General features: G+C 29.7%; 1 long non-coding RNA gene across 1 annotated transcript; it reads left to right on the top strand.

Moving 5' to 3' along the window:
• The first annotated feature begins 691 nt into the window (after positions 1–691).
• On the top strand, positions 692–1,171 carry LOC149536429 (uncharacterized). The gene is made up of 2 exons (XR_016356825.1): positions 692–826; positions 991–1,171. It is a non-coding gene; the product is annotated as an uncharacterized LOC149536429 (long non-coding RNA).
• The last annotated feature ends 8,399 nt before the right edge of the window (positions 1,172–9,570 follow it).

The following is a 9,570-nucleotide window of genomic DNA, read 5'->3' on the forward strand; positions in this document are numbered from 1 at the left end:
TATTCTGAGAGGTCCACAGATGGCTACTGCAGGTGAGAGTGTTCTTGATGACACAATTAGGACACAAATTTTTTTGAGCATTGCCACCATCACCACATAGTTACACGAGATTTATTTTGATTGATTTAGTTGATATATGCTATGGTCTCGAGGTACCACTCCCACAGCTGCATCATCTAGCACACCTATTGATGATGATTATGGAGTTACAGACATACCTTCTCCTATAGACATTTTTGTAGTCTTAGAGGTGGATGCATTGCATTGTTAAGCATCATATTTAGCATCTGATGTTTTAGATGCATATCGAGCATTATCTACACTCTCAGGGATTCCACTTCGGGACATGAGCTCTCAGATTAGACATATTTTTTCAAGTACAGCAGTCCCAGAGGATTCATAGAGGTAGGAGGACATTCCTGCACCTTCTATTACTCCTGCTGCTACATAGGCCCAAGCTACAACACCAGCCCATGCTACTCAAGACTCTACAGCACCCCCGCTACTCAGGATCTTAGTGGCACAATATAGCCTGGTCTATTTACTTCCATGCTTTCAGATCAGGGCCGCACTATTAACTTGGATGCTGATACTATTTTTTCATTACATGATTCAGATATCAGTCAGATCGGTAGAGCATTACATAATGCTACGGTAAGTATCTCTATATGTTTAGATTTATTTTTATTATAGTAAATAATATGTCTATATGTTTAAATTAATGTATATGTGTGTGTTTGTGTATGTGTTATAGGGTTTGAGTGATAGTATGTTACATTTTGCTGATCTGCAGACACTGACAGATCCTACACGTCGTGAGTCCCAGGTATGTTACAATATATATATATATATATATATATATATATATATATATATATATATATATATATATATATATATATATATATATATGATTTATATACATGTAGATCTTGATATAATTTGTCTATACACATAATTAAATGGTTCACTTGTTATCATTTGACACAGGGTTCAGATGCAGCTGATAGACCCTTTTGGGGACAAGGCCCAGGATCAGGAGGGGGGATGTAGCTGATTAGATCATATGTGGCCTTTTATTTTATTACACACATGTTATGTCTAGATACATATTTATATGGACAGTTTGATGTTTTATATGTTATTTCCATATGCATACATTTTATATCCAGACACTTTAATGTCTTATATGTTATTTTTAGATACATGGTTTATATGGACACTTTGATGTTTTATATGTTATTTCTAAATACGTGTTTATATCATGGACACTAAATGATGTTTTATATGTTATTTCCAGATACATGTTTATATGGAGATTTTGATGTTTTGTATATGTTATTTCTAGACATTTGATCTACACGATCTATTTTTATACATTTGATATGGGTACATTATATTCTCCAGATATATGCACATGTATGTTATTGATCTTTTAATGTAGACGTCTATTTTATTGATCTTTTGATGTCTTCATCTTTTATGTAACTTATGTATGTGTTATGCACATGTTTCTATATGTTATTCATATTTTCAATATTCAAGTTTTCATGTATATGTATAGTTATTCATCTTAATGCCTTAATCTAAGTGTAATTAACTATATAATTTTAATGGTCGATGTACATAAAATATAACATATATTTAATGACATGTCTTAATTAACTGTATAATTAACTATATTTAGTCTAATTATATTTAATGTAGATCATGTATTAACTATATTTAATGACATGCCTTAATTAATTATAATTAACTATATTAAATATAATTCTATTTAATGTCTTAATAATTAACTCTATTTAATGACTTAATTAACTCTATTTAGTGACATGCCTTAATTAACTATAATTAACTATATTTAACCTAATTAACTATAACTAACTATATTTAATCCTATTAACTATATTTAATCTAATTATATTTAATGTCTTACTAATTAACTCTATTTAATGACTTAATTAACTCTATTTAATGACATGCCTTAATTAACTATAATTAACTATATTTAACCTTTAAATTAACTATATTTAATCTAATTATATTTAATGTCTTAATAATTAACTCTATTTAATGACTTAATTAACTGTATTTAATGACATACATTCTTAATTAACTATAATTAACAGCATTTAATTAATAAAATATAATGTACATGTAATATGTAACATAGTTCATATAACATATACATGTAAGAACATAACGATTATATACAAACATAAATAATGTATCATTTAAGAACATATAAAGATTATATGTACATACAAATACATACAAATACTAAAAAGGTTGTCTTAAGGGGAGGTCCTAAGAGACCTCATCTTAAATGAGATATCCATGTCGAATTTAAGTAAAAATAACAATACATGTCTAATTTTGCATATGCAAGATAAATGATCCAATGTACAAAAATTTATAAAACAAATATCCTATCAATATTAAATATGAAAGTATAAGAGCTATACAGACATAACTCAACTAGAGCTCCACAATAAGTACATAGGTAAACTAGAGCTCCACAAACAATGTATTGTTAGGATCCTCTCTACTTTTTATTATCTCTAGAAGTTTTTCATGTTCTTCAATAGGCAATTTTCACTTTTGATTTTCACGACGTCCTTTTCTTTGTACTTCTTCAAATTGTAATTTGGTTGCTATAACATGGTCACTGTAGTGTAAAACCTTTTCTCCAAGCTTGTATTCAATAAATTCAATATCACTACCAATTACCCTTGTTTGTTGATAATATGTTCCTTCAATAACAACTGATCCAATTGGTTATGACTGTTCATCAGCATCTATAGTTCCTTCTAGCAACTTGTGTTTTTCTTTTGTGCATCTTAAAAGATAATAGTCCACATTTTTTGCATTATCTGGTAAGGCTTGAACTGCAAAAATATCTCTTGCATGTATATAAAAAGATAAATATAAATTAATTTTAAAACAAATATACATGTATATTAATTTATATATATGTATATATGCACACAAACCTACCACAACTAAATAAAAAATGCACTCATAATCAACTGAATATACAGGATCATGAATGTCAATGTCAATGTCAACATCTTCAAAAGGAGGCTTTCTAACTATCTCCTTCAAATCCCAATGTGAAACATATCCATTCCCAATATTTTCACATGCACTCACTACATTGTCCTTAATGCAGTCATCACAAAAACATGTTTTCTCTCTTACTTTAAGTACTAGAGGTTTATGGTTTCATGTAGTCATCACTTGATGTAAACTTCTAATTCCAGGAATCGTTTGACAATTGTAAGGATTAGATCGATCTATATTTGTTACAAATACAAAAACTAATTGTCATATTTCAAAATAAATATTTAATTAAAAAATCAACTTGATTTGAAAAAGACATTAAAAATAAATATTTAACTTAGTTCACCTTTCACCTCCCAAAAGTAATGCTTATTGTATTCAGTATCTCGAGTAGCAAAATGAACTTTGCATCATTCAACAATTTGATTTGCGCTCTCTATCCTATTCCCTGCATGTACATAAAATATGCATGTATATATAAAATTTAAAATATATGCTATTAGAGTATTAAACATGTACATTTAAAAAATGCATATATTTACCTGCAAGTTCATGTTGTCAAAGCACACGTTTTATACATGCTCCTACTCCATCATGCTCCCCTTTTCCGTGTCCACTTTCAAAGAAATTCCATAAAAAATTCCATGAAACTGGTGTGGATTCATTAATATTCTCAACTTGCATAATTTCAAAAAATTTGTGTAAATCTGCACAATTTTCACACTGATTTTTGATGCATTGCACTTTGAATTCATCTGAATCTTCTAATTTATCACATAATATGGACCTCACAAATTGTGTTGTACTGCTAGGGATGACCAAATTAGGATCAAGTATTGCCATAAATTTTTTAAATGATTTCAAGTGTAGACCAAATTGAACATGATTTCTACAACAAGTTTCTCGCATCTTATTTATGCGTACGAAGGAAGGACGTAAACTCTCAAACATTCTTTGACATATTTTGACATTTGAAAATTCTTGTTTGAATGCTTGAAAAAGTTCACTTTGAGTTATATCTATGAAATGTTTTGGATGTTCAATTTTGGCCCCTGTTTCTTGATCTTTAATTTGTATAGTATCACGCTTATTGGAAGAAACATGAGAATGTGTGGTCCAAAATTCAATAACTTGTCTTTTTACTTCTTTAGAAATCCTGTCTTTTTGAGGAACTCTACAAATATTCACCTAGTTATTCTCAATGTTATCATCTAGCATATTTTTCCTCTTGATGTATCTCTGAACAATTATTCTAGATATATGTAGTACATCAGAAATTGCACGTACTTGTTTTCTATGTGTCAATTTTCTACTAGATATAGTAGTCATCAATGCTCTATGTGCATTACTCAAATCACCTCCTTGAGTTGTGTTGTCAATTTTGTTATAAGCATTTTGCAAATTTTCAACTATTGTTTTATTAATATTATGGGCATGGCTTTTCCTATTATCAACACCCAACAACTCTAAAATAGGTCTCATATCTCTTCTCCTAAATAACTTGACAAATAATTGTGCCTGTCCAAATATACTTTTATCCTTGAAATATTCATCCTACATGTTCTGACAATGCTTTTTGATAGTGTTATCATTTATCATATCTTTAGATGGAATTTGGTTAAAAAGTAGTTCTTCATCCAAATCCATCAAATTTTTTATGCTTTCTAATTTGTCTCTATCAATAGAACTGCCAATTTCTTCCTCTTCATTACTTTTATTTTCTTCACGAATTTCATCATGTTCAGGAATTTTAGTAGGTTGGTTTTGAGCATGTTTTGTATGGCCTTTCATTTTTTCATCTTTTTTCTATCATATTTCCTTGATCTTTTCCTTTTACTACCCATTGAATATTTCAATCTATAGAAAAATAAAAATAAAATTTAGATTTCACTAAATATCAGCTAATGGTTCAATATATAATACATAAAAATAAAAATAATTAGAAGAGAAAAAAAGCACCTTCAAAATATTCGATCCTTTGCAATATTGATTAAATCCGCAAAAATAGTTGTTGAAAATTGCTTCAAAATTAGTTGTTTTTTGCAAATCTTCTTCCAATTTTCGTTGTCCTTGTATATTTAGTTTTTTTAAAAAAGGGAAAACAATATTTTTTTAATATCAAATAGTCACATTAACCGCTAGCAGTTTCTCATGCCGATAGGCATTTTGGTCAAAACGATTTCGGCCTAAACCGTTACGACCGAAACAATTCCGGCTGAAACAGTCTATGTGGCAGCCAAACAAGAAAAAATCAAAACTTTTGTAAACATCTCACTTTGAAGGCCAATTTGACCTACTAAATTGAAGTATTTTTTAAAACTAAAAATATACTTTTGTAGTTCTCAGAGTCACAATTATGATTGTATAATTTTTTAAAAGTTTTGATTATGAATAATATGTTATAATTTGAAAATATTACAAGTAGGTATCTTAAGATTTAGGAAGATGTCTATTCAAAAATAAGAAAAAAATAGTAAATCACGTTTAAAAATTAATTTTTTTATGGTGCACTAGAGGAGAGAGTCTTCTTCAAGAATATGTAATTTTAAAAAAAAAATATGTAGATTTGATGGAAAAAGTTTGACGGGAGAAAAAACTGTCTATTTCTGATAACTTTGACTTTGACCAGTTATAACTTCAAAAATATTAGCCGAATTTCAATTTTTCTTTTTTGGTGCACCAGGTATACACATTAACTCTAACATATTCCAAAATCAAACAAAAATATGAACATTTGCATATATTTGTTTGACGGGAAAAAAACTCTATATTTTTAGTATTTTTAAAAAATTAAAAAATACACTTTAAAAATTCATAAATAAATAAAATTTTCACTCAATTTAAAAAAAAAAATTATAAACATAAACTTCATCCAATTTTACATATTTCATTAGTTTACATCATCTTCAAATTCTAAGCACAAATGCCACTTTTATTTTGTTAAAGTTGAAGACTTTAAATTCTGATAACACTTCTCCTTTACAAAAGGTGACACAGGTTTGTGCTTTTACCCTTAACAAAATCACAGTGAAATATAGGTTTCTTATGCCAAGGATGGATGACATAATGGATTGTCTGAGTAGAGAAAAGTATTTTACCAAGATAAATTTGAAGAGTGGCTATCATCATATTATAATCATAGAAGGTGATGAATGGAAGACTACTTTCAAGACAAAAGATGGTTTGTATGAATGTTTGGTTATGCCTTTTGGTTTGACTAATGCACCTAGTACTTTCATGAGGTAGATGAATGAAATCCTGAAAAGATTCTTGGGTAAGTTTGTGATAGTTTATTTGGATGATATTTTGATATTTAGTAAGACTAAGGAATAACATCTTAAGTGCTGATTAATTTGAAAAAGTGTTCTTTTATGCAAGAGGAGATTGTGTATTTGATATTTTTGATTTCAACTGATGGACTGAAGATGGATCTTGAGAAGGTTAAAATTTTTAAGTGGCCTACACTTGAGAATGTGGGTGAGGTAAGATCATTTCATGGTTTGACTGATTTTTATAGAAAGTTTATAAACAATTTAAGTGCTATTTGTAATGCTATTCAACTGAGATAACATTTGAGGGGAGATAAAAAGAAATTCAAGTGGACAAATGGAGCTGATAATATTTTTGAGACTTTGAAACAAAAGGTTACTGAATTACTTGTATTGGCTTTCCCTGATTTCAATAAGGTATTTCAAGTTGAATGTAATGCAAGTGGTAGTGCAATAGGAGTTATCTTAAATCAAGAAGGTAAGCCTATTTCTTTCTTTAGTGAAAGTTGAATGATGCTAAAAGGAAGTATTCTATGCATGATCAAGAATCTTATGCTATTGTTCAAGCATTGAAAAAGTGGAGACATTATTTGATTCCTAAGGAGTTTGTGTTGTATACTGATCATAAAGCTTTACAATACTTGGGAAGTCAACATAAATTGAATCAAAGACATATGAAGTGGGTTGGGTACTTGCAAAATTTTACATTTTTCATTAAGAAAAAGAGTGGAGTTACTAATAGAGTTGCTGATGCATTGAGTAGAAGACATTCTTTGTTGACTAAAATAAACATTGAAGTTCTTGGTTTTGATGAAATGAAAGAGTTGTATGATGTTGATTGTGATTTTTCTCAAGCATGGAGAGAGTGCAGAGCACCAAATTTGACAAATCACATAAGTAAGTATGATGAGTAATTCATTAAAGAAGGTATGTTATTCAAAGGTATTTAGTTGTGTATTCCTAGAAGTTCTATGAGGTTGAATCTGATTAAGGAAAAGCATAGTGGTGGATTGGTTGGATATTTTGGAATTGATAAGACATTGAGTTTGCTAAAAGAGAAGTATTGTTGGCCACAAATGTATAAGGATGTTCAAAAATTTGTAAAGAGCTGTGGAGTTTGTTAAGTTGCAAAAGGAGAGTCAAAATACTAGTTTATATACACCTATTACTATTCTTTAGAAACCTTGGAGTGACATCAGTATGGATTTTGTTCTTGGATTGTCTAAAATAGTGAAGGGGTATGATTCTATATTTGTTATTGTGGACAGATTTTCTAAGATGACTCATTTCATAACATGTAAGAAAACATCATATGTTGAGCATTTTGTTGAAATTTTGTTTAAAGAGATTGTGAGATTGCATGGATTACTAAGAAGCATTATTTCTAATAGAGAGAGTAAGTTTTTTGGTTACTTTTGGAAGACTTTGTGGAAGAAGATGGGTACTGAGTTGAAGTTTATTTCTACATTCCATCCACAGATAGATGAAAAAATAGAGGTTTTGAATAGAATCTTGGGTAATTTTTTGAGATGTTTAGTTGGGAATAAGCCAAGTAATTAGGAGATGGTGTTGGCACAAGCTAAATTTGCATGTAATAATTCTATGAATAGGAGTACAAGGAAGACACCTTTGGAGATTGTTATTGGAATGTAGCTTAGAGGTATATCAGATTTCAGAGATATTGCTGGTGAAGAAAAGAGAAGTGCTATAGGAGAAGAATTTGATGATTTTATGAAATATTTACATAAGGAAGTGGAGTTGAGAATAAAACAAAGTAATCATAAGTATAAGCAGAATGCTAAATAGTCTAGGAGACATCATGATTTTCAAGTTGGTGATGAGGTGATGGATTATCGAAAAAAAGGAAGATTTCCTATTGGAACATACAGTAAGCTGAAGATGAAGAAGTTTGAACCTTGTAAGATCTTGAAGAAGTTTGACAATGGAGACGCTTATGAAATTGAGTTACCTGATGACATAGATATATATCCTATATTCAATGTTGCTGATTGATACAAGTATCATGAGTTAAATGATGAAGTTATTAAATTAGAGGACTATCCTAAGAAGTAGATTAAAGAAGTTGAACAAATATTGGATCAGAGAGTTGGTAAGAGCACAAGGAGAAAATATTATTATGAATATCTAGGTATGTGCAGGATCATGATGTGCCAAAAAGTGGCGATGTGAAAAAAATAGAGTTTGAAAATGTCTAAAATCATTTCAAAATTTGTTCTGACTTTTTTCTATCCATCATGATGCCAAAGCTAAAAAGTAGGTCCAAGCCTTATCGAGTATCTGATTTCATATTAGATGCCTGGTAATATATCATATATCAATTATGAAATTGGATACTCGATAACTATACTATGATTTTAAAAAAACCAAAACCCAAGGGTTGTTTATGGCTATTTGTTCACATTGTGTTTGTGTTTTGAGCTTCGTGATCTGTGAATGGATACCCGATATAAGTTAGTAATTTTTTTTTTTTTAAAAATGTTTTCAATCAATTTTATTATAAATTTGTTAAAATTTAGGTTTTTTTGATAAAAATTGTTGAAATTTAGATTTTTTTAAAATAGAAATTATGTTTTATGAATTAATAGGTATGGTTGACCAAAATGATAACATTGAGGCAAGAAATACTATTCCTCATAACTCACCACCAAATGATTTAGTGCCCCTTCAAAATTATTCACCAAATGATCCCCTACCCCCTTAAAACCCTCCTTGAATCAAGGATTTGATATTTGAAAATCTCACTGAATTAAGAGCTTTGTGAAGAACATATAATATTGTATCCGCATTGGCTCGTATGTTATCCATGTTAAAAACCATAGTGGATAACATTGAAAAACTTACCAATGAACAAAATGCCGCTCTTCGTTGGCATGATGAAATGCATGAGATGTTTGATGATGGGTTGGACTATGATGAGGTTGCAGCCCTCAATATAAGTAAAGATGAGTTGGTTGCCCTTTTTGTGAACCCAAAAATTGGTTTACTAGTCAATCACAAAAAGCCCAAATTGTCAATTAAATGACGCACAAATGATGCCATACATGTGAACTTTTGGGATTCTTAGTGGATGGTTTTTAACATCCCTCCACATAGAAATTTAGAGGTTCCATTTTATTTCCTTAGAAAATTTTATGTAGAATTTGTGTTGGGCCTCAAGGTGAACTATTGGAGCATCAAGCCAAACATGGGTGTAGGAGGAGGAGCTCCTCAGGATAGA

Source organism: Cupressus sempervirens, chromosome 10, assembly GCF_028749045.1.
Source record: "Cupressus sempervirens isolate cs-2001-9-10 chromosome 10, ASM2874904v1, whole genome shotgun sequence".
NCBI lineage: Eukaryota > Viridiplantae > Streptophyta > Pinopsida > Cupressales > Cupressaceae > Cupressus > Cupressus sempervirens.